This window comes from Ranitomeya imitator, chromosome 4 (genome assembly GCF_032444005.1).
Source record: "Ranitomeya imitator isolate aRanImi1 chromosome 4, aRanImi1.pri, whole genome shotgun sequence".
Taxonomy (NCBI): domain Eukaryota; kingdom Metazoa; phylum Chordata; class Amphibia; order Anura; family Dendrobatidae; genus Ranitomeya; species Ranitomeya imitator.
In genome coordinates, this window is record NC_091285.1 from 124,887,561 (window position 1) to 124,913,337 (window position 25,777).

The window sequence follows — 25,777 nt, forward strand, 5'->3', positions numbered from 1 at the left end:
CCAGATACTGAAGTTTCCTCCTTGAAACACGAGAATCCAAAATCTTCTCCACAATATACTCCAACTCCCCCTCCACCAAAACCGGGGCAGGAGGATCAACAGATGGAACCATAGGTGCCACGTATCTCCGCAACAATGACCTATGGAATACGTTATGTATGGAAAAAGAATCTGGAAGGGTCAGACGAAAAGACACAGGATTAAGAACCTCAGAAATCCTATATGGACCAATAAAACGAGGTTTAAACTTAGGAGAGGAAACCTTCATAGGAATATGACGAGAAGATAACCAAACCAAGTCCCCAACCCGAAGTCGGGGACCCACACAGCGTCTGCGATTAGCGAAATGTTGAGCCTTCTCCTGGGACAAAGTCAAATTGTCCACTACATGAGTCCAAATCTGCTGCAACCTGTCCACCACAGTATCCACACCAGGACAGTCCGAAGACTCAACCTGCCCTGAAGAGAAACGAGGATGGAACCCAGAGTTGCAGAAAAACGGTGAAACCAAGGTAGCCGAGATGGCCCGATTATTAAGGGCGAACTCAGCCAAAGGCAAAAAGGACACCCAGTCATCCTGATCAGCAGAAACAAAGCATCTCAGATATGTTTCCAAGGTCTGATTGGTTCGTTCGGTCTGGCCATTAGTCTGAGGATGGAAAGCCGAGGAAAAAGACAAATCAATGCCCATCCTACCACAAAAGGCTCGCCAAAACCTCGAAACAAACTGGGAACCTCTGTCAGAAACGATATTCTCTGGAATGCCATGTAAACGAACCACATGCTGGATAAACAATGGCACCAAATCAGAGGAGGAAGGCAATTTAGACAAGGGTACCAAATGGACCATCTTAGAGAAGCGATCACAGACCACCCAAATGACTGACATCTTTTGAGAGACGGGAAGATCTGAAATAAAATCCATAGAGATATGTGTCCAAGGCCTCTTCGGGACCGGCAAGGGCAAAAGCAACCCACTGGTACGAGAACAGCAGGGCTTAGCCCGAGCACAAATCCCACAGGACTGCACAAAAGTACACACATCCCGCGACAGAGACGGCCACCAAAAGGATCTAGCCACCAAATCTCTGGTACCAAAGATTCCAGGATGACCAGCCAACACCGAACAATGAACCTCAGAGATAACTTTATTCGTCCACCTATCAGGGACAAACAGTTTCTCCGCTGGGCAACGATCAGGTTTATTAGCCTGAAATTTTTGCAGCACCCGCCGCAAATCAGGGAAGATGGCAGACACAATTACTCCCTCTTTGAGGATACCCGCCGGCTCAGATACACCCGGAGAGTCGGGCACAAAACTCCTAGACAGAGCATCCGCCTTCACATTTTTAGAGCCCGGAAGGTATGAAATCACAAAGTCAAAACGGGCAAAAAACAACGACCAACGAGCTTGTCTAGGATTCAACCGCTTGGCGGACTCGAGATAAGTCAAGTTCTTATGATCAGTCAAGACCACCACGCGATGCTTAGCTCCTTCAAGCCAATGACGCCACTCCTCGAATGCCCACTTCATGGCCAGCAACTCTCGATTGCGAACATCATAATTTCGCTCAGCAGGCGAAAACTTCCTGGAAAAGAAGGCGCATGGTTTCATCACCGAGCAGTCAGAACTTCTCTGCGACAAAACAGCCCCTGCTCCAATCTCGGAAGCATCAACCTCGACCTGGAACGGAAGTGAAACATCTGGTTGACACAACGCAGGGGCAGAAGAAAAACGACGCTTCAACTCTTGAAAAGCTTCCACAGCAGCAGAAGACCAATTGACCACATCAGCACCTTTCTTGGTCAAATCGGTCAATGGTTTAGCAATACTAGAAAAATTGCAGATGAAGCGACAATAAAAATTAGCAAAGCCCAGGAACTTTTGCAGACTTTTCAGAGATGTCGGCTGAGTCCAATTATGGATGGCTTGGACCTTAACAGGGTCCATCTCGATAGTAGAAGGGGAAAAGATGAACCCCAAAAATGAAACCTTCTGAACACCAAAGAGACACTTTGATCCCTTCACAAACAAAGAATTAGCACGCAGGACCTGAAACACCGTTCTGACCTGCTTCACATGAGACTCCCAATCATCCGAGAAGATCAAAATGTCATCTAAGTACACAATCAGGAATTTATCCAGGTACTCTCGGAAGATGTCATGCATAAAGGACTGAAACACTGATGGAGCATTGGCAAGTCCGAATGGCATTACTAGATACTCAAAATTGCCCTCGGGCATATTAAATGCAGTTTTCCACTCATCGCCTCGCTTAATACGCACAACATTATTCGCACCACGAAGATCTATCTTGGTGAACCAACTAGCCCCCTTAATCCGAGCAAACAAATCAGATAACAATGGCAAGGGGTACTGAAATTTAACCGTGATCTTATTTAGAAGGCGGTAATCTATACAAGGTCTCAGTGAACCATCCTTCTTGGCTACAAAAAAGAACCCTGCTCCTAATGGCGACGATGACGGGCGAATATGCCCCTTCTCCAAAGACTCCTTCACATAACTCCGCATAGCGGCGTGCTCAGGCACAGACAAATTAAACAGTCTACCTTTTGGGAATTTACTACCAGGAATCAAATCGATAGCACAATCACAATCCCTATGCGCAGGTAGGGTATCGGACTTGAGCTCATCAAATACATCCCGGTAATCAGACAAGAACTCAGGAACCTCAGAAGGGGTGGATGACGAAATAGTCAGAAATGGGACATCACCATGTACCCCCTGACAACCCCAGCTGGACACAGACATGGATTTCCAATCTAATACTGGATTATGGACTTGTAGCCATGGCAACCCCAACACGACCACATCATGCAGATTATGCAACACCAGAAAGCGAATAACCTCCTGATGTGCAGGAGCCATGCACATGGTCAGCTGGGTCCAGTAATGAGGCTTATTCTTGGCCAAAGGCGTAGCATCAATTCCTCTCAATGGAATAGGACACTGCAAGGGCTCCAAGAAAAACCCACAACGCCTAGCATACTCCAAGTCCATCAAATTCAGAGCAGCGCCTGAGTCCACAAATGCCATGACAGAATACGATGACAAAGAGCAGATCAAGGTAACGGACAGAAGAAATTTTGACTGTACCGTAGCAATGGTGGCAGACCTAGCAAACCGCTTAGTGCGCTTAGGACAATCAGAGATAGCATGAGTGGAATCACCACAGTAGAAACACAGCCCATTCAGACGTCTGTGTTCTTGCCGTTCAACTCTGGTCAAAGTCCTATCGCACTGCATAGGCTCAGGTTTAAGCTCAGGTAATACCGCCAAATGGTGCACAGATTTACGCTCGCGCAAGCGTCGACCGATCTGAATGGCCAAAGATATAGACTCATTCAGACCAGCAGGCATAGGAAATCCCACCATGACATCCTTAAGAGCTTCAGAGAGACCTTTTCTGAAAATAGCTGCGAGCGCACCTTCATTCCACTGAGTGAGTACGGACTACTTTCTAAATTTCTGACAATATACCTCTATTTCATCCTGACCCTGACACAGAGCCAGCAAATTCTTCTCTGCCTGATCCACAGAATTAGGCTCATCGTACAGCAATCCGAGCGCCAGGAAAAACGCATCGATATTACTTAATGCAGGATCTCCTGACGCAAGAGAAAATGCCCAGTCCTAAGGGTCGCCACGCAAAAAAGAAATAACGATCCTAACTTGTTGAACTGGGTCACCAGAGGAGCGAGGTTTCAAAGCCAGGAATAGTTTACAATTATTTTTGAAACTCAGAAATTTAGTTCTATCTCCAAAAAACAAATCAGGAATAGGAATTCTCGGTTCTAACATAGAATTCTGAACCACAAAGTCTTGAACACTTTGTACTCTTGCCGTGAGCTGATCCACACATGAAGACAGACCTTTAATGTCCATCGCTACACCTGTGTCCTGAACCACCCAAATGTCTAGGGGAAAAAAAAGGCAAAACACAGTGCAAAGAAAAAAAAATGGTCTCAGAACTTCTTTTTTCCCTCTATTGAGAATCATTAGTACTTAGGGCCTCCAGTACTGTTATGAAAGGTAATTCAGTACCACAATGGACATAGAGGTCAGCGCACATACAGTGACCTGGCAATAACCCAAAAAACAAGAACGAGCTCTGAGATGTGGGAACTCTGTTGACCGCAATCCCTAATCCTCTCAAACCACACTAAAGGCAGCCGTGGATTGCGCCTAACGCTCCCTATGCAACTCGGCACGGCCTGAGAAACTAGCTAGCCTGAAGATAGAAAATAAGCCTACCTTGCCTCAGAGAAATACCCCAAAGGAAAAGGCAGCCCCCACATATAATGAGTGTGAGTTAAGATGAAAAGACAAACGTAGAGATGAAATAGATTTAGAAAAGTGAGGCCCAACTTTCTGAACAGAGCGAGGATAGGAAAGGTAACTTTGCGGTCAACACAAAACCCTACAAAAACCACGCAAAGGGGGCAAAAAGACCCTCCGTACCGAACTAACGGCACGGAGGTACACCCTCTGCGTCCCAGAGCTTCCAGCAAGCAGAAAAAAACAAATTGACAAGCTGGACAGAAAAAAACAGCAAACAAATAGCAAAGAGGAACTTAGCTATGCAGAGCAGCAGGCCACAGGAACGATCCAGGAGGAAACAGGTCCAATACTAGAACATTGACTGGAGGCCAGGATCAAAGCACTAGGTGGAGTTAAATAGAGCAGCACCTAACGACTTCACCACATCACCTGAAAAAGGAAACTCAGAAGCCGCAGTACCACTTTCCTCCACCAACGGAAGCTCACAGAGAGAATCAGCCGAAGTACCACTTGTGACCACAGGAGGGAGCTCTGCCACAGAATTCACAACAATTGTCATTAGCTATTTAGCAATTTAGATTATGTGATCAATAGCGATCATGACATTTAGAGAGTTGTGGGAAGGAGTCTTACCCTTGCGCTGGCTCACTAGGGATGATCCTCCATGACTTCGGGGAATCCAGGGCTGACTGTCCCAACCAGCAGTACTATGCTTTTGACAAGCACACATTGAGAGGAGGAGAAGAGGTAACGGCAAGTATAGGAAGCTGACCGAGCACAGCTGGGTATGTAGCCAGGTGTACGGATTGTCCCAACCTGAGTTATACAAGTTAATTTGTGGGCTAAGTGTTGGGTGGTGGAGTAGTTCTGTTATCCACCAGTTGGAACCATGGTCTCTTGGCTGAAGTCCTGTAGAATCACACCGGTGACAGGAGAAGGCCCCTTTCTATATGACACATCTCCCATTGTATACCACAGAATTGGGGAGAGATAATCACAGCTGGTTTGTGCAAATAGTGTGGTCCAGCTAGGCTTCCACAATTCTGAATCAAAATCCTTTCTGCTAATTGTGTGGGCTGTACAACAGGCCACTAGGGTTGAGCAAAACGGATCGGTCATTTTCAAAAGTCGCCGACTTTTGGCAAAGTCGGGTTTCATGAAACCCGACCCGATCCCTGTGTGGGGTCGGCCATGAGGTCAGTGATCTTCTTATCGGGCATCGGAATTCCAATACCGAGTTCCGATATTTTTGCGATATCGGGAATCTGTATCGGGATCCATATTTATGTGTAAAATAAAGAATAAAAATAAAAAATATTGATATACTCACCCTCGGACGCACCCTAGTTCTAACCGGCAGTCTCCCCTCCTAAGAATGAGCGAGAGAAGGACCTGCGGTGACGTCGCGGCTTGTGATTGGTCGCGTGAGCGGTCACATGATCGGTCACGCGACCAATCACAAGCCGCGACGTCATCGAAGATCCTTCACTTGCTCATTCTTAGGAAGGAAGGCTGCCGGCTAGAACCAGGGCGTGTCCGAGGGTGAGTATATCCCTATTTTTTATTTTTATTCTTTATTTTACACATTAATATGGATCCCAGGGCCCTGAAGGAGAGTTTCCTCTCCTTCAGACCCTGGGAACCATTAGTATCCCATTGCACTGCATTGGGTTTCCTGTTTCGGCCGACCCCGACCCCGCCTTTTCTATAGGATCGGCCGATTTCACTCGACCCGACTTTTGAGAAAGTCGGGTTTCGTAAAACCCGACTCGACCCTATAAAAATAAAAGTTGCTCAACCCTACAGGTCACATTTCAGAATTTAAATAGTTTGTGCAAATAATGTGACCAGAGACCACGCCAAATTTCAGAATCTAAATTGATTGTGCTAATAGTGTGGGTTTAAACACCATGCCAAATTTCAGAATCTAAATTGATTGTGCTAATAGTGTGGGTTAGACACCAGGCCACATTTCAGAATCTAAATTGTTTGTAGTGTGGTCCAGCCATGAGTCCACAATACAGAATGCAAATCTTTACTGCTAATAGTGTGGACCATGCACCATACCACATTTCAGAATCTAAATCGTTTGTGCAAATAGTGTGGTCCAACCGGGAATCCACATTTCAAAATCTAAATCCTTTCTGCTAATAGTGTGGTCACACACCAGGCTATATTTCATAATCTAAGTCGTTTGTGCTAAAAGTGTGGGCCAGACACCAGGCCACATTTCAGAATCTAAATCCTTTCTGCTGATAGTGTGGGCCAAACAGCAGGCCACAATTCAGAATCTAAATCCTGTCTGCTATTAGTGTGGGACAGACACCAGGCCACATTTCATAAACTAAATTTTTGTACTAATAGTGTGGTCCAAACACCATCCCACAATTGCTGACACCAAAGGATTGAGCAATATCGTTACTTCCGGAGCTGACACCAGAAGAGATTTTCCAACGCAGCGTTCCACCTGTACTTGAACATGGTGAAGCATTCGTCACTTTCGGTTTGGCAAGTGTTAGGGCTCGCGGAACGCACCAAATAATAAAATAGGTAGAATAAGGTGCGTTCGCAACCCAGGGTCCACCGTGCAGAGATGGAACCTGCTGCCAAGTAATGACGGACTATATGGCGGTACAATGTGACTACACACACGGGTTAACTTCACCCTGTGTGAAGGAATAGAACCTTGTTAAGTCACAGGGCCGTGGTACCACACACAAGAGCACAAGCAAAGAGTCTCCGAGCTCAGTCCTAAGACTTGGGATCTGAGTCTGTGTAGACCAGTGGTGTCAAACTGCATTCCTCGAGGGCTGCAAACAGGTCATGCTTTCAGGACTTCCTTGTATTGCACAGGTGATAATTTAATCACCTACACACATAATGGTTGCAGCACCTTGTGCAATGCTAAGGAAATCTTGAAAACACGCATGGTTTGCGGACCTCGAGGAATGCAGTTTGACACGCCTGGTGTAGACTACTTGCGGTCGACACCGCAACTGGGGTGTCAGCATAACCAAAATAATAACTAAAGAATGCACGAGAGTGCGTGCGGTGCCGTACTGGCGGACGCCACTAACCACCCAGGCTTGGGTCAGGAAAGTGCTGTGAAAGCGCACGGCGCCGCACTGACGGACACAGCAACTAGACGCTGTTTTGGTGTGTAACGTGCTGTTGGGTAAGTCGGGCGCTAGACAGCAATCACCCACCTTCCGCGAACAGTCATCCAATAGGGAGGGTTTTTTAAAGAACGACTTTCACTCACAACACACACACGTTTAAAAATGTACACTAGCGCATGGCTGTGCGGTCATGCAAAGCTTATATAGCTGCAGCACGTTCAGGACCTTCCAATAAAGGACCAATGGGAGGCTGCCACAGAAGTTTAGCACCTTCAAGACCTTCCTGGAGGACCAATGGGAACCGCTGCAGCATCTAAGCATGTGACCCTCGATCTCCAATGGGAGATCTCACCCTGGGCATGCTCAGAAGGGAAAAAGCAGGACTTAGTCCCAAAAGCGTCTGCTCACCGCTGCCCAGCACTGGCTTCAATGGCAGAAGCTGGTAAAGCAGTAGTAACCCTATGCACAGAGTGAGACTGAGCAAGATGCTGGGACCGATGTCTCCGCTGAGCATACTCCACTGCAGCTGGAGAAGAATGGGAGACCACAGCAGGGATGGTTCGAGATTCCCCCTGTGCAGAGACGGGAACTCGACACCTAACAGCAAGCTAAAAGGTCAGGCTAAATGGCTCACGTGCACTCCAGCAAGGCATGGGTATATGCATTATTATGACAGAGTAATGTTTTACACCTTTTGTTCTGACCAATTTATGTATGTTTATTTAAATGCATTGTTTCAGGCATTTTCTGCCTTTCACAACCACAGGAAGAGCCCTGGACTGTTCCCCCTTGTCTGCATGAGCAGGGTGCCCATATGTGCTAATAGATCCCCTGAAGATTCAGGGAATGATGAAACGTATTGGGATGCACAGGGAAAGTTTAGGCCCTTTATTGTAAGGGTCAGATGTGGACTGCCCTTGTTAGGGTTGGAGTACTGGGGTTCAGGTTATGCCAGCCTTTACCAGGGTCTTTATGGGCAGGTTTACCCCATTTCTTCTGATGGACCTCCGCTGTATTGTGATGACATCCAACAGTTGACTTGCTTTCCACACATGGGTGAGACCATTCCATATTATACCTAAACATGTGGTTGGGTGGATATTGTTTACCTCACTCATGATATTTCCTATATCCACATAGGCAACTGTGATCCTTATATAGTCCCTCTAAGGTAGAAATTGATACTTTGATTATTGTTAAACTTCTTGTCCTCAAAATATTTATCAGGAACAATTCCTTTGTGATCACTGTGCCTATTATGTGTGTTAATTAGAAAACAATCCAATCATCTGGTATTTAGGACTGGAACTTGTTGTATGTACTATACATACATTGGAGTCTATACACTTGACTACATATAGAAACCTTTGTGCTTAGCCTACAATATAAATAGTTTAAGAGTGAGTTTTTTAATTGCACTAGAATCTCACCTTCCCCTTAAGGGTAGCTTTAATTTATAGTTATTCATTAAAAGTTATATTTTATATATTTTTCTCTATTGCTGGTACTTGATTTAAATGAGAGATTTTGCGGGGTTTGACCCATTAGTGCTGTGTTTTTATTTTTACTAATAGTGTGGGTCAGAGACCAGACAACATTTCAAAATCTAAATCGTTTTTGCTAACAGTGTGGGCTAGGGTTGAGCGAAACGGGTCGAACATTTTCAAAAGTCGCCGACTTTTGGCGAAGTCGAGTTTCATGAAACCCGATCCGACCCCTGTGCGTGGTCGGCCATGCGGTACGCGACTTTCGCGCCAAAGTCGCGTTTCAATGACGCGAAAAGCGCCATTTCTCAGCCAATGAAGGTAAACGCAGAGTGTGGGCAGCGTGATGACATAGGTCCTGGTCCCCACCATCTTAGAGAAGGGCATTGCAGTGATTGGCTTGCTGTCTGCGGCGTCACAGGGGCTATAAAGGGGAGTTCCCGCCGACCGCTATGTTACTGCTGCTGATCTGAGCTTAGGGAGAGGTTGCTGCCGCTTCGTCAGAAGCAGGGATAGCGTTAGGCAGGGTCCATTAACCACAAAACCGCTTGTGCTGTAGCGATTTCCACTGCCCAACACCACCTTCGGTGTGCAGGGACAGTGGAAGCTCCTTTTTTTTTTTTTTTTTCCTCAGCGCTGTAGCTCATTGGGCTGCCCTAGAAGGCTCCCTGATAGCTGCATTGCTGTGTGTACGCCGCTGTGCAAACCAACTGCTTTTTTCAAAGCACAAATCCTCTTGTTCCTTCCTTTCTGCACAGCTATCTTGTTTGTTTGTCCACACTTTTTATTTAATTTGTGCATCAGTCCACTCCTTATTGCTGCCTGCCATACCTGGCTGAGATTACTGCAGGGAGATAGTAATTGAAGGACAGTTCCTTTTTTTTTTTTTTTTTTTTTTTGTGGGAGATTAAGATTGACATTTCTGCTAGAGTGCCATCTCTGTCTGTGTCATCTCTCACTCAGTGGGCCATAGAAAGCCTATTTATTTTTTTGCTTGATTTGGGTTCCAAAATCTACCAGAAAAAATCACAACATCAATCAGTGGGAGAAAAATATTGGCCTCAGGGCTTGTGTGCCACTCCTTACTCCTGTGTGTGCCATCTCTCACTCAGTGGGCCATAGAAAGCCTATTAATTTTTTTGCTTGATTTGGGTTCTAAATTCTACCTGAAAAAATCAATAAATCAATCAGTGGGAGATTAATATTGGCCTTTGGGCTTGTGTGCCAGTCCTAAGCGTGCCATCTCTCTCTCTCTCAGATAGTGGGCCATAGAAAGCCTATTTTTTTATTATTTTATTGGGTTTATAAATTTTCCCTGGAAAAAAAAAAAAAGTGGGAGATTAATATTGGCCTCTGGGCTTGTGTGCCAGTCCTGAGCGTGCCATCTCTCTCACAAATAGTGGGCCATAGAAAGCCTATTTATTTTTTGGGTTGATTTGGGTTCATAATTCTACCTGAAAAAATCAATCAATCAATCAGTGGGAGATTAATATTGGCCTTTGGGCTTGTGTGCCAGTCCTAAGCGTGCCATCTCTCTCTCTCAGATAGTGGGCCATAGAAAGCCTATTTATTATTATTTTTTTTATTGGGTTTATAAATTTTCCCTGGAAAAAAAAATAAGTGGGAGATTAATATTGGCCTCTGGGCTTGTGTGCCAGTCCTGAGCGTGCCATCTCTCTCACAAATAGTGGGCCATAGAAAGCCTATTTATTTTTTGGGTTGATTTGGGTTCCTAATTCTACCTGAAAAAATCAATCAATCAATCAATCAGTGGGAGAAAAATATTGGCCTCAGGGCTTGTGTGCCACTCCTTACTCCTGTGTGTGCCATCTCTCACTCAGTGGGCCATAGAAAGCCTATTATTTTTTTTGCTTGATTTGGGTTCTAAATTCTACCTGAAAAAATCATTAAATCAATCAGTGGGAGATTAATATTGGGCTTTGGGCTTGTGTGCCAGTCCTAAGCGTGCCATCTCTCTCTCTCTCAGATAGTGGGCCATAGAAAGCCTATTTATTATTATTTTTTTTATTGGGTTTATAAATTTTCCCTGGAAAAAAAAAAAAATGGGAGATTAATATTGGCCTCTGGGCTTGTGTGCCAGTCCTGAGCGTGCCATCTCTCTCACAAATAGTGGGCCATAGAAAGCCTATTAATTTTTTTGCTTGATTTGGGTTCCAAAATCTACCTGAAAAAAATCACTAAATCAATCAGTGGGAGATTAATATTGGCCTCTGGGCTTGTGTGCCACTCCTGACTCCTGTGTGCGTCATCTGTCACTCAGTGGGCCCTAGAAAGCCTATTTTTTGTTTTATTTGTTTTCAAAATTCTCCCTGAAACAATCATTTTATTTTATTTGGTTTCTAAATTATTCCTGAAAAAAATCATTTTTTTTGTATTTTTTTTTCTCTCAAGTCTCCCTGAAAAAAAAAAATAAAATTCTGTGGGAGATTCATATTGCCCCTTCTGCTTGTGTGCCAGTCTTGACTCCTGGGTGTGCCATCTCTCTCTCTCTCCCCAATTGTGGGCCATAGAAAGCCTATTAATTTTTTTGCTTGATTTGGGTTCCAAAATCTACCAAAAAAAATAACTAAATCAATCGGTGGGAGATTAATATTGGCCTCTGGGCTTGTGTGCCACTCCTGACTCCTGTGTGCGTCCTCTCTCACTCAGTGGGCCCTACAAAGCCTTTTTTTTTTTTTTTTTTCCTAAATTCTCCCTGAAACAATCATTTCATTTTATTTGTTTTATAAATTCTTCTGTAAAAAATAATTTTTTTTTAAATTTTTTTTTTTCTGAAGTTTCCCTTTTAAAAAAAACAAACACAAATCAGTGGGAGATAAATATTTACATTTGCGCTTCAGTGACAGTCCTGCGTGTGTGCCATCTCATTTGTTGCCAACAACAACAGAGTGTGTAACATTGTGGCTGATTTTCGTTGTGGTCTCACCCACCTGTAAAGGGGTAGCTAAATCATACTGAAGTTATAGCTCACCGTGTAAGTTGTGTGACAGCAACAAATACCGTTCGTTTGTTAACGTTTTTAAAACAATGAGGAAGTCTGGTGGAAGAGGTCGTGGCCGGGGGCGTTCATTGTCAGCTGGTAATGAGGGTAGTGGTAGTGGTGGAGCATCAGCTGGTCGTGGGAAAAAAAATATTGCACCTAAGTCTGGAGCTGTGGAGCCAGGTTCGTCGTCTGGCTACACAAGGCCTCGAACGCTCCCTTTTCTGGGAGTAGGAAAACCGCTTTTAAAGCCGGAGCAGCAAGAGCAAGTTTTGGCTTATCTTGCTGACTCAGCCTCTAGCTCTTTTGCCTCCTCTCGTGAAACTGGTAAATGTCAAAGCAGCGCGTCGTTAGTGGATGTTCACGGTCAGGGACAAGTCGCTTCCTTGTCCTCTTCAGCAAAAACAACAACAGAGAAGAATGCAGCAGGCGACACAACGGGTTACTCCATGGAGCTCTTTACACATACCGTCCCTGGCTTAGAAAGTGAAGCAGTTAACAGTCCATGCCCATTACAAGTTGAATCTGACATGGAGTGCACTGATGCACAGCCACAGCCAGACTACTATCCTGGTCCTTTGACTCAGACCACAACATTGCCATCGCAGGGTGCTGATCAAGAATCAGACCCTGATGAGACTATGTTGCCCCATCACGAACGCTATACCACCGACCGCCACGGTGACACAGACGAAGTTGCACACGAGCTACAAGAAGAGGTAATAGATGACCCAGTTCTTGACCCCGATTGGCAGCCATTGGGGGAACAGGGTGCAGGCGGCAGCAGTTCTGAAGCGGAGGAGGAGGGGCCGCAGCAGGCATCAACATCGCAACAGGTTCCATCTGCCGGGCCCGTATCTTGCCCAAAACGCGTGGCAAAGCTAAAACCTGTTGGAGGACAGCGTGGCCATCCGGTTAAAGCTCAGTCTGCAATGCCTGAAAAGGTATCCGATGCTAGAAAGAGTGCAGTCTGGCATTTTTTTAAACAACATCCAATTGATCAGCGCAAAGTCATCTGTCAAAAATGTTCAACTACCTTAAGCAGAGGACAGAATCTGAAAAGTCTCAATACAAGTTGCATGCATAGACATTTAACCACCATGCATTTGCAAGCCTGGACTAACTACCAAACGTCCCTTAAGGTTGTAGCACCCTCGGCCAATGAAGCTAGTCAGCAACGCAACATCCCTTCCGGCAGTGTAGGGCCACCATTTTCCGCACCACCTGCAGTATCTGTGCAGGTTTCTTTGCCAGGCCAAAGCCGTCAGGGTCAGGGAATCACCAGTTTCGTAGTAGGAAACACTGCATCTAGGGCACCGGTGGCAACAATACCATCTCCCACCGTCTCTCAGTCTGCCATGTCCACCAGCACCCCCGCTAGTTCCACGATCTCCATCTCTCCAGTCCAGCTCACCCTACATGAGACTATGGTTAGAAAAAGGAAGTACTTAGCCTCGCATCCGCGTACACAGGGTTTGAACGCACACATAGCTAGACTAATCTCGTTAGAGATGATGCCCTACCGGTTAGTTGAAAGCGAAGCTTTCAAAGCCCTGATGGACTACGCTGTACCACGCTACGAGCTACCCAGTCGACACTTTTTTTCCAGAAAAGCCATCCCAGCCCTCCACCAGCATGTTAAAGAGTGCATCGTCCATGCACTCAGGCAATCTGTGAGCACAAAGGTGCACCTGACAACAGATGCATGGACCAGTAGGCATGGCCAGGGACGTTACGTGTCCATCACGGCACACTGGTTAAATGTGGTTGATGCAGGGTCCACAGGGGACAGCAAGTTTGGGACAGTTCTGCCTAGCCCACGGTCTAGGAAACAATTGGCTGTAGCCGTTCGCACCCCCTCCTCCTCCTCTTCGTCCTCCTGCAGAAGCGAGAGCTCGTCCACAGACCGCAGTCGCACAACCACTCCATCCGCAGCTGCCACTGTTGCACACCAGGTCTCCCATTATGGGGCAGCTACTGGCAAACGTCAGCAGGCTGTATTGGCTATGAAGTGTTTGGGCGACAACAGACACACCGCGGAAGTTCTGTCCGAGTTCTTGCAGAAAGAAACGCAGTCGTGGCTGGGCACTGTAGATCTTGAGGCAGGCAAGGTAGTGAGTGATAACGGAAGGAATTTCATGGCTGCCATCTCCCTTTCCCAACTGAAACACATTCCTTGCCTGGCTCACACCTTAAACCTGGTGGTGCAGTGCTTCCTGAAAAGTTATCCGGGGTTATCCGACCTGCTCCTCAAAGTGCGTGGACTTTGCTCACATATCCGCCGTTCGCCCGTACACTCCAGCCGTATGCAGACCTATCAGCGTTCTTTGAACCTTCCCCAGCATCGCCTAATCATACACGTTGCAACAAGGTGGAACTCAACACTGCACCTGCTTCAGAGACTGTGTGAACAGAGGCGGGCTGTTATGTTTTTGTGGGAGGATACACATACACGGGCAGGCAGTAGGATGGCAGACATGGAGTTGTCAGGTGTGCAGTGGTCGAAGATTCAAGACATGTGTCAAGTCCTTCAGTGTTTTGAGGAATGCACACGGCTGGTTAGTGCAGACAACGCCATAATAAGCATGAGCATCCCCCTAATGCGTCTGCTGATGCAAAGTTTGACGCACATAAAGGATCAGGCGTCTGCAGCTGAGGAAAAGGAAAGCCTTGATGACAGTCAGCCATTGTCTGGCCAGGGCAGTGTACAGGACGAGGTAGCGGGCGAAGAGGAGGAGGAGGACGAGGAGGATGATGGGGATGATTATATTTTTAATGAGGAAGCTTTTAAGGGGCCACTGGAAATTGGTGGCGCGGCAAGGCCGGGTTCTGGTTTTTTGAGGGACACAAGTGACGTGGATTTGCCTGAAACTGCCCCTCAACCAAGCACAACCGCAGATTTGAGAACTGGAACTTTGGCCCACATGGCGGATTATGCCTTACGTATCCTCAAAAGGGACACACGCATAACTAAAATGATGAATGATGACGATTACTGGTTGGCCTGCCTCCTTGATCCTCGCTATAAAGGCAAATTGCAAAATATAATGCCACATGAGAACTTGGAACTAATATTAGCAACCAAACAATCAACTCTTGTTGACCGTTTGCTTCTGGCATTCACTGCACACAGCGCCCGTGATCGTTCTCACACGAGCTGCAGGGGCCAGCAGACCAGAGGAGTTAGAGGGACAGAAATCAGAAGTGGCGTTGGCCAGAGGGGTTTTCTGACCAGGTTGTGGAGTGATTTTGCTATGACCGCAGACAGGACAGGTACTGCAGCATCAATTCAAAGTGACAGGAGACAACATTTGTCCAGTATGGTTACAAACTATTTTTCATCCCTTATCGATGTTCTCCCTCAACCGTCATTCCCATTTGATTACTGGGCATCAAAATTAGACACCTGGCCAGAATTGGCAGAATATGCATTGCAGGAGCTTGCTTGCCCGGCAGCTAGTGTCCTATCAGAAAGAGTATTCAGTGCTGCAGGTTCAATACTAACAGAAAAAAGGACTCGTCTGGCTACCCAAAATGTAGATGATCTAACCTTCATTAAAATGAACCACAACTGGATTTCGAAATCTTTTGCCCCACCTTGCCCGGCTGACACCTAGCTTTCCTATGAAAAGGTCTTGCCTGTGGACTATTCTGAATGCCTTTTCCAATCTCCTAATTTTCAGCTCCTGATTGTCCAGCATACGACATGTTTACACCTCACTAAATGGCCAAACTCCCCACACGGGGCCGTGGTATCGACACTTGGCGACAGCACCCGTGAGAGTGCAGTTTGTCTGAAGAGGTGGGTGAGCCCGCTTTTGGTCGACGGCACTGCCACTGGGTCCCTCCTAGTACAATAAAGTGTCTCTGGCGGTGGTGGTGCGCACCCAACGTCAGACACACCGTTGTAATATGAGGGGCCCTGGGCCTGTACCGCCGGCCACAAGACAGTTTCCCCCCACCCCAGCTCAAACAGTGCTCTACCACTTGCAAAATTATCTCACAGCTCCACGAATGTTTAGTCTATGCGCTGACATCCTTCAATGCCTGCCACTGACAATACCATTGTATTGACATTTTTGTTATGTTAGGCCTTCGATGCCTGTCTGTGGTCACTCCTTCCACTAGGCCTCCACTGACCACACCACTGCTGCCCGTGTACCCCTGGAACCAATTTAAAATTGCCTACAGCCATGTGTTATTATTTTAGGCCTTCGATGCCTGTCTGCGGTCACTCCTTCCACTAGGCCTCCACTGACCACACAACTGCTGCCCGTGTACCCCTGGAACCAATTTAAAATTGCCTACAGCCAGCCCAGTTTTTTTATTTTAGGCCTTCGATGCCTGTCTGCGGTCCATTCTTTCAACTACTACTACACTGACCAGGTCACTGCTGCCCGTGTACCCCTGGAACCAAATTAAAATTGCCTACAGCCATGTGTTATTATTTTAGGCCTTCGATGCCTGTCTGCGGTCACTCCTTCCACTAGGCCTCCACTGACCACACCACTGCTGCCCGTGTACCCCTGGAACCAATTTAAAATTGCCTACAGCCAGCCCAATTTTTTTATTTTAGGCCTTCGATGCCTGTCTGTGGTCCATTCTTTCAACTACTACTACACTGACCAGGTCACTGCTGCCCGTGTACCCCTGGAACCAATTTAAAATTGCCTACAGCCATGTGTTATTATTTTAGGCCTTCGATGCCTGTCTGCGGTCACTCCTTCCACTAGGCCTCCACTGACCACACCACTGCTGCCCGTGTACCCCTGGAACCAATTTAAAATTGCCTACAGCCAGCCCAATTTTTTTATTTTAGGCCTTCGATGCCTGTCTGCGGTCCATTCTTTCAACTACTACTACACTGACCAGGTCACTGCTGCCCGTGTACCCCTGGAACCAATTTAAAATTGCCTACAGCCATGTGTTATTATTTTAGGCCTTCGATGCCTGTCTGCGGTCACTCCTTCCACTAGGCCTCCACTGACCACACCACTGCTGCCCGTGTACCCCTGGAACCAATTTAAAATTGCCTACAGCCAGCCCATTTTTTTTATTTTAGGCCTTCGATGCCTGTCTGCGGTCCATTCTTTCAACTACTACTACACTGACCAGGGCACTGCTGCCCGTGTACCCCTGGAACCAATTTAAAATTGCCTACAGCCATGTGTTATTATTTTAGGCCTTCGATGCCTGTCTGCGGTCACTCCTTCCACTAGGCCTCCACTGACCACACCACTGCTGCCCGTGTACCCCTGGAACCAATTTAAAATTGCCTACAGCCAGCCCAATTTTTTTATTTTAGGCCTTCGATGCTTGTCTGCGGTCCATTCTTTCAACTACTACTACACTGACCAGGGCACTGCTGCCCGTGTACCCCTGGAACCAATTTAAAATTGCCTACAGCCATGTGTTATTATTTTAGGCCTTCGATGCCTGTCTGCGGTCACTCCTTCCACTAGGCCTCCACTGACCACACCACTGCTGCCCGTGTACCCCTGGACCAATTTAAAATTGCCTACAGCCATGTGTTATTATTTTAGGCCTTCGATGCCTGTCTGCGGTGACTCCTTCCACTAGGCCTCCACTGACCACACCACTGCTGCCCGTGTACCCCTGGAACCAATTTAAAATTGCCTACAGCCATGTGTTATTATTTTAGGCCTTCGATGCCTGTCTGCGGTCACTCCTTCCACTAGGCCTCCACTGACCACACCACTGCTGCCCGTGTACCCCTGGAACCAATTTAAAATTGCCTACAGCCAGCCCAATTTTTTTATTTTAGGCCTTCGATGCCTGTCTTCGGTCCATTCTTTCAACTACTACTACACTGACCAGGGCACTGCTGCCCGTGTACCCCTGGAACCAATTTAAAATTGCCTACAGCCATGTGTTATTATTTTAGGCCTTCGATGCCTGTCTGCGGTCACTCCTTCCACTAGGCCTCCACTGACCACACCACTGCTGCCCGTGTACCCCTGGACCAATTTAAAATTGCCTACAGCCATGTGTTATTATTTTAGGCCTTCGATGCCTGTCTGCGGTGACTCCTTCCACTAGGCCTCCACTGACCACACCACTGCTGCCCGTGTACCCCTGGAACCAATTTAAAATTGCCTACAGCCATGTGTTATTATTTTAGGCCTTCGATGCCTGTCTGCGGTCACTCCTTCCACTAGGCCTCCACTGACCACACCACTGCTGCCCGTGTACCCCTGGAACCAATTTAAAATTGCCTACAGCCATGTGTTATTATTTTAGGCCTTCGATGCCTGTCTGCGGTCACTCCTTCCACTAGGCCTCCACTGACCACACCACTGCTGCCCGTGTACCCCTGGAACCAATTTAAAATTGCCTACAGCCAGCCCAATTTTTTTATTTTAGGCCTTCAATGCCTGTCTGCGGTCCATTCTTTCAACTACTACTACACTGACCAGGTCACTGCTGCCCGTGTACCCCTGGAAACAATTTAAAATTGCCTACAGCCATGTGTTATTATTTTAGGCCTTCGATGCCTGTCTGCGGTGACTCCTTCAACTAGGCCTCCACTGACCACACCACTGCTGCCCGTGTACCCCTGGAACCAATTTAAAATTGCCTACAGCCATGTGTTATTATTTTAGGCCTTCGATGCCTGTCTGCGGTCCATTCTTTCAACTACTACTACACTGACCAGGTCACTGCTGCCCGTGTACCCCTGGAACCAATTTAAAATTGCCTACAGCCATGTGTTATTATTTTAGGCCTTCGATGCCTGTCTGCTGTCACTCCTTCCACTAGGCCTCCACTGACCACACCACTGCTGCCCGTGTACCCCTGGAACCAATTTAAAATTGCCTACAGCCAGCCCAATTTTTTTATTTTAGGCCTTCGATGCCTGTCTGCGGTCCATTCTTTCAACTACTAGTACACTGAACAGGGCACTGCTGCCCGTGTACCCCTGGAACCAACATCAGAAAATATAAAAATAAGTGTTTTGCTTACAAAAAAGAAAATACTGGAGAGATATCAAATGCAGACATTTTAACATTAAAAACAAACACACAACTAAAATCTGGTACAGTACTAAAAATGGCCACCAGCTACAATTACTTTCTCCTGCAAGTAGTTAACTGAAAGGTTTTTTAAATTGAAAACACACATATGGCATCCACCGAGTGTTGTCCTGTCGCGTCTTCTTTATATTATTGCCGAGAAGATGCAAAACAATGAAAATAATAAAATCATTAATTACCAAAATAATAGAGAAAGTCAACACCACATTGCAAATAAACATTCATTCCAAATAAAGAAGCAGGGCACGTCCGAGGGTGAGTATATACCTAATAAGAATATAATCACCCTCGGACGCGCAATGCTTATTTCCAACAGCCTTCCTTCCTAAGAATCAGCCCTTCCGTGGTGTAGAGAGACGTTGTGTTACACTCCAAGGTGTTCCCCAGGTTGCCTTTCCTGAGCTTCGATCTTCCGGCTCTCGTTTAGTAGTTGTTGGAAACTACGCTGCATTAGGCCTTCAAATTGGGTATGGGGTGTAGAGAGAGGGTGTGTTACACTCCAAGGTGTTCCCCAGGTTGCCTTTCCTGAGCTTCGATCTTCCGGCTCTCGTTTAGTAGTTCTTGGAAACTACACTGCATTAGGCCTTCAAATTGGGTATGGGGTGTAGAGAGAGGGTGTGTTACACTCCAAGGTGTTCCCCAGGTTGCCTTTCCTGAACTTCGATCTTCCGGCTCTCGTTTAGTAGTTCTTGGAAACTACACTGCATTAGGCCTTCAAATTGGGTATGGGGTGTAGAGAGAGGGTGTGTTACACTCCAAGGTGTTCCCCAGGTTGCCTTTCCTGAGCTTCGATATTCCGGCTCTCGTTTAGTAGTTGTTGGAAACTACACTGCATTAGGCCTACAAATTTGGTATGGGGGAAACATTGGCGCATCTGCGGTCCCTCCTTCCTCTAGGCCTCCACTGACCTGTCTACTGCTGCCCGTGTTCCCCTGGAACCAATTTTAAATTGCCTACAGGCAGCCCAATTTATTATGTTAGGGCTTCGAAGCCTGTCTGCGGTCCCTCCTTCCACTAGGCCTCCACTGACCTGTCTACTGCTGCCCGTGTACCCCTTGAACCAACATCATAAAATAAAAAAAAAAGTATTTTGCTTATAAAAAAGAAAATACTGGTGAGATATCAAATGCAGACATTTTAACATTAAAAACAAACACACAACTAAAATCTGGTACAGTACTAAAAATGGCCACCAGCTACAATTACTTTCTCCTGCAAGTAGTTAACTGAAAGGTTTTTTAAATTGAAAACACACATATGGCATCCACCGAGTGTTGTCCTGTCGCGTCTTCTTTATATTATTGCCGAGAAGATGCAAAACAATGAAAATAATAAAATCATTAATTACCAAAATAATAGAGAAAGTCAACACCACATTGCAAATAAACATTCATTCCAAATAAAGAAGCAGGGCGCGTCCGAGGGTGAGTATATACCTAATAAGAATATAATCACCCTCGGACGTGCAATGCTTATTTCCAACAGCCTTCCTTCCTAAGAATCAGCCCTTCCGTGGTGTAGAGAGACGTTGTGTTACACTCCAAGGTGTTCCCCAGGTTGCCTTTCCTGAGCTTCGATCTTCCGGCTCTCGTTTAGTAGTTGTTGGAAACTACGCTGCATTAGGCCTTCAAATTGGGTATGGGGTGTAGAGAGATGGTGTGTTCCACTCCAAGGTGTTCCCCAGGTTGCCTTTCCTGAGCTTCGATCTTCCGGCTCTCGTTTAGTAGTTCTTGGAAACTACACTGCATTAGGCCTTCAAATTGGGTATGGGGTGTAGAGAGAGGGTGTGTTACACTCCAAGGTGTTCCCCAGGTTGCCTTTCCTGATCTTCGATCTTCATGCTCTCGTTTAGTAGTTGTTCGAAACTACGCTGCATTAGGCCTACAAATTGGGTATGGGGTGTAGAGAGAGGGTTTGTTACACTCCAAGGTGTTCCCCAGGTTGCCTTTCCTGAGCTTCGATCTTCCGGCTCTCGTTTAGTAGTTGTTGGAAACTACGCTGCATTAGGCCTTCAAATTGGGTATGGGGTGTAGCGAGAGGGTGTGTTACACTCCAAGGTGTTCCCCAGGTTGCCTTTCCTGAGCTTCGATCTTCCGGCTCTCGTTTAGTAGTTCTTGGAAACTACACTGCATTAGGCCTTCAAATTGGGTATGGGGTGTAGAGAGAGGGTGTGTTACACTCCAAGGTGTTCCCCAGGTTGCCTTTCCTGAGCTTCGATCTTCCGGCTCTCGTTTAGTAGTTCTTGGAAACTACACTGCATTAGGCCTACAAATTGGGTATGGGGTGGAGAGAAATGGTGTGTTACACTCCAAGGTGTTCCCCAGGTTTCCTTGCCATTGCTTCGGTCTTCCGACTCTCGTTTAGTAGTTGTAGAAAAGTACACTGCATTAGGCCTACAAAATGAGTATGGGGTGGAGAGAGATGATGTGTTACACTCCAAGGTGTTCCCCAGGTTGCCTTTCCTGAGCTTCTATCTTCAGGCTCTCATTAAATTGTGGTTAAATGGAACAACTGCATTTGGCGTACTAGTTGGTTTGGGGCCTACTATCGGTGTCTGCCACTCCTTGCTGTTCTCCTGGTTTCCTGTCCTGAAATTCCATTTTCAGGCTCTCGTTAAGTAGTTGTTAATGTTAGACTGCATTTGGCCTACTAGTTGGGTTGGGGCCTACTATCGGTGTCTGCCACTCCTTGCTGTTCTCCTCCACTGAACAAAGCTGTGCCGCCTGTTTACTACGGTTGCCAATTTTGAACTGCATTTCGACTACTTACTGATTTGGCCCTACTCTCTGTGTCAGCCTCTCATTCCAGTTGTCCTCCACTGCAATGCCCCCTGGTTATTCCTGTGTTACCAATTTTGAACTGCATTTAGCCCATGTTATTCTTTGGGCCTATATCTGTGTTTCCACTTCATCGTGCCCATTGCCCAGCCAGTGATAGATGAGTCTGCTGGTACATTGACCATAACGCAACATTCCCCGTGCATGCTACACAACAACATTGTGACCCTGCTGAAAGTCAGGTTGCTCTTCCCGCATACCATACCACCTTACACGGGGACAAAGAGGAAGGTGCAGATGAAAGTGCAGGTTCCTTCATCAGGTGGGGGGAGGAATACTAGTTGGCAACGTCACTGGCACAGGGCCTCTCATAGTACGCAAAAGTTTTGCTGCCGGTGGGAGGCGCCCCCGCCGTGCAAACACACCGCTGTACTTTGAGGGGCCCTGTGCCAGTGCCAATGCCAACAAGTGGGCCCCCCCTGCTTGCTCAGGATCACAGCACTTGCAAAGTTGAAATACTTACCTCTCCCTGCTCCACTGCCGTGACGTGGTCCAGATTTCCTGGGCTCACTAATTACTTGAACCAGCCCTACCCCACACAACTTTAGCCAAATGACCCCCAATTTCAAATGCCTTCCAATTATTATAAGGTAAATTACGCTTGACAAGCTTCATTAAGAAGAATGGATGGTTTTGACATTAAAATGGGCACTCTAGGTGTTTTCCTGGCCCCCACTCACTGCCGACTATGCTGCCCCATTGACTTGCATTGGGTTTCGTGTTTCGGTCGATCCCGACTTTACGTCATAATCGGCCGATTTCACTCGACCCGACTTTTGAGATAGTCGGGTTTCGCGAAACCCGGCTCGACTCTTAAAAGGTCAAGGTCGCTCAACTCTAGTGTGGGCCATACACGAGGCCACATTTTAAAATGTAAATCCTTTGTGCTAATAGTGTGGTACAGACACAAGGCTACGTTTCCGAATTCCATGATCTAAATCCTTTCTGATAATAGTGTGGGCCATGCACCAGGCCACATTTCAGAATATAAATTGTTTGTGCTAATAGTGTAGTTCGTCCAGCCATGAGTCCATAATTCAGAATGTAAATCTTTACTGCTAATTGTGTGGCTCATGCACCATGTCACATTGCAGAATCTAAATTGTTTGTGCTAATAGTGTTGTCCAGACAGGAATCCACATTTTATAATCTAAATCCTTTCTGCTAATAGTGTGGGCCTTACACCACTTCACATTTCAGAATATAAATTATTTGTGCTAATAGTGTGGACCAGACGCCAGGCCACATTTCAGAAGCTAAATCCTTTCTGCTAATAGTGTGGGCCTTACACCACTTCACATTTCAGAATATAAATTATTTGTGCTAATAGTGTGGACCAGACACCAGGTCACATTTCAGAATGTAAATCCTTTCTGCTAATAGGTCAGATGCGACCTTCATGAGATGTGACATCATTTGAAGTGTGACATCTTTTAAGTGTAACATCATAAATATACCAGAAATAATCCAGAAATCAGTCAGAAGGTAAGACTAATCTGTCTTCTAATTTTGCTTACCTTTTATTTTCTTACCCTGCTCTTTAACCATGCTCGCATTTGCCCATACCATTTTTGCTCTACTAATCCTCACTCTCCTTCACCATCCCCAAACCCCTGCACCCTCAAACCAAATAACTATATCCCCCTCTCTCTTACCCCCCACCTCGCTTCATCTGCAGACCTGCTTCTTAACCTCCAACCTCTCCTACAAAAATATATTATAAGCCGGTCACTCTCCTTCACCCACCTGCTTTCCCTTTCTCTGCTCCTTCTCAATGCTGGCGACATATCCCCCAATCCTGCCCCCTGCCTCATACATCCCACTAATCCTAACCCCTATACTTCTCACAGTAAAAGAAACTACCGCAATCCCTCACACTTAAAATCTGTGCCACTGGCCCCCACCCCCCTGCTTCCTCTTTCTGGAGAGCTTTGGAATGCCCGCTCTGTCTGCAACAAGCTCCACATGATCCACGATCTCTTTACTTTCTACAGCCTTTCCTTCCTTGCCCTCACTGAGACCTGGTTGATGCCCCACTTCACGGCCTCCCCCACTGCACTGAGTTATGGTGGCCTCCACTTTACCCACACTCCTCGCTCTGGCAACAGACATGGCGGAGGAGTGGGTTTTCTTCTTTCAAAAAACTACTCCTTCAACCCTATCCAACCCCAACCTCCCTTACCTCCTTTCTTTCGAGGTCCACTCTGCCCGTATCTACTCTCCCTCTAATCTTCAAATTGCTGTCAAATACCAACCACCGAGCTCAGCCACTGCCTTCATCGACAAATTCTCCATCTGGCTTCTTCACATTCTCTCTGCTGACATCCCCGCCATCATCATGGGGGATTTTAATATCCCTACCGACACCCGCCAACCAGCAGACTCCAAACTCCTATCACTTACTTCATCCTTTTGACTTACTCAGTGGTCCTCCACAGCCACCCACACCCACACATCTTCACCCACCTCTGCTCCCTATCTGATCTCACCACCTCTCCCCTCCCCCTATCTGACCACCACCTACTCACCTTCTCATCCCTGTCCTCCTCACCTGCCCCCCATGTCCACCCACTAGCACATCCTTGCAGAAACCTTACACACCTAGACATTCACAGACTCTGACTCTCTTCTACCTCTGTCCTCCATATCTTCAATCCATGACATGGACAGTGCCACTGTTTTCTATAACACCGCCCTCACATCAGACACAGACTCAGTTACCCCTCTTACGCATGGCAATGTGCAACAAATCAATAGACAAGGTCCCCCGAATCTATGCACAATGGTGGTGTAGTCTTCTCCTCTCTTTCCAAAAGGTATGTGAGGAAAGGGTGTAAAAAACCTGTCCCGGCCAGTGACAGTCACCCCTTACCTCACAGACGGTGCTTCCGGGTCTTCAGCGTAAGCCCGTGCTCCCACACGCTAGTTGCCGGCGAGGTGCAGTAAGGCTGCAGGACCTCGCGTGACGTCACATACACGTGGTGCTTCACGTGAACGGCTAACGGAGTGCACACAGTACCAAAAAGGTTCTATCCAACGCGTTTCGGAGTCGGCGGACTCCTTCCTCAGGGATGGTCCGGTGCATGTCAGGAATGCTTTTTATATCATATAGCGAGTGGAAGCGCTGGGTTTTACTTGTTAAAAGCAAAGAGTTCAAGCTCGCTATTGAGCCCATTTGGAATCAATGTATTCAGTTCAAAGATCCATTTACTCTCCTCCCTTGACATCTGATGGATGAAATTACCCTTCTGCCAATTCTTTTTCACTATTTTGACCCCAGTGACCACAATGTCTTTGATAGAGTCCTCATGGTATTCCTCAAAATGTTGTGATAAAGGGTGACCCGCAAATTTTTTATTGATATTGCGTAGGTGTTCCCCTATATGTACACTCATAGGACGTATAGTACGCCCTATATATAATTTCCCACACGGGCATTTTATGCCATAGATTACTCCTCGGGTGGAACAGGTTATGAAATCCTTAATTTCTACTTCATTGTCTTTATAAATAATGCTCAATTGCTTTTTGGTGTTTAATTTTTTACACGGTAGACACTTTTTACATGGAAAAAAGCCAGACAGGGTTTGTGATATCAACGGTAATGTGGGCGACATAGGTTTCCGAACAGATGGAGCTATTATATTACCCAAATTGTTCGCCCTCCTATAAACAAATCTTGGATGTTCTGTTAGTGTAATTCCGATCACCCTATCTTCCTTAAGTAAACTCCAATGTTTATTTACAATTTTTTTCAAAAGGTGACTGTTAGAGTTATATGGCGTTATTATCGGTATCCCTTCATTTTCCATGTTATTTATTTTTTTCTCTTTTTGTTTAAGTAGTTTTTGTCTTGTTTCCCTACTTGTTCCTTAACCCGTATCAGAGTCTCTTTATCATATCCTTTCTGGCAAAACTTCTCAATCAGGATATTTGTCTCTTTCTTAAAATCCTCTGGTTTGGAGCAATTTCTGTGGG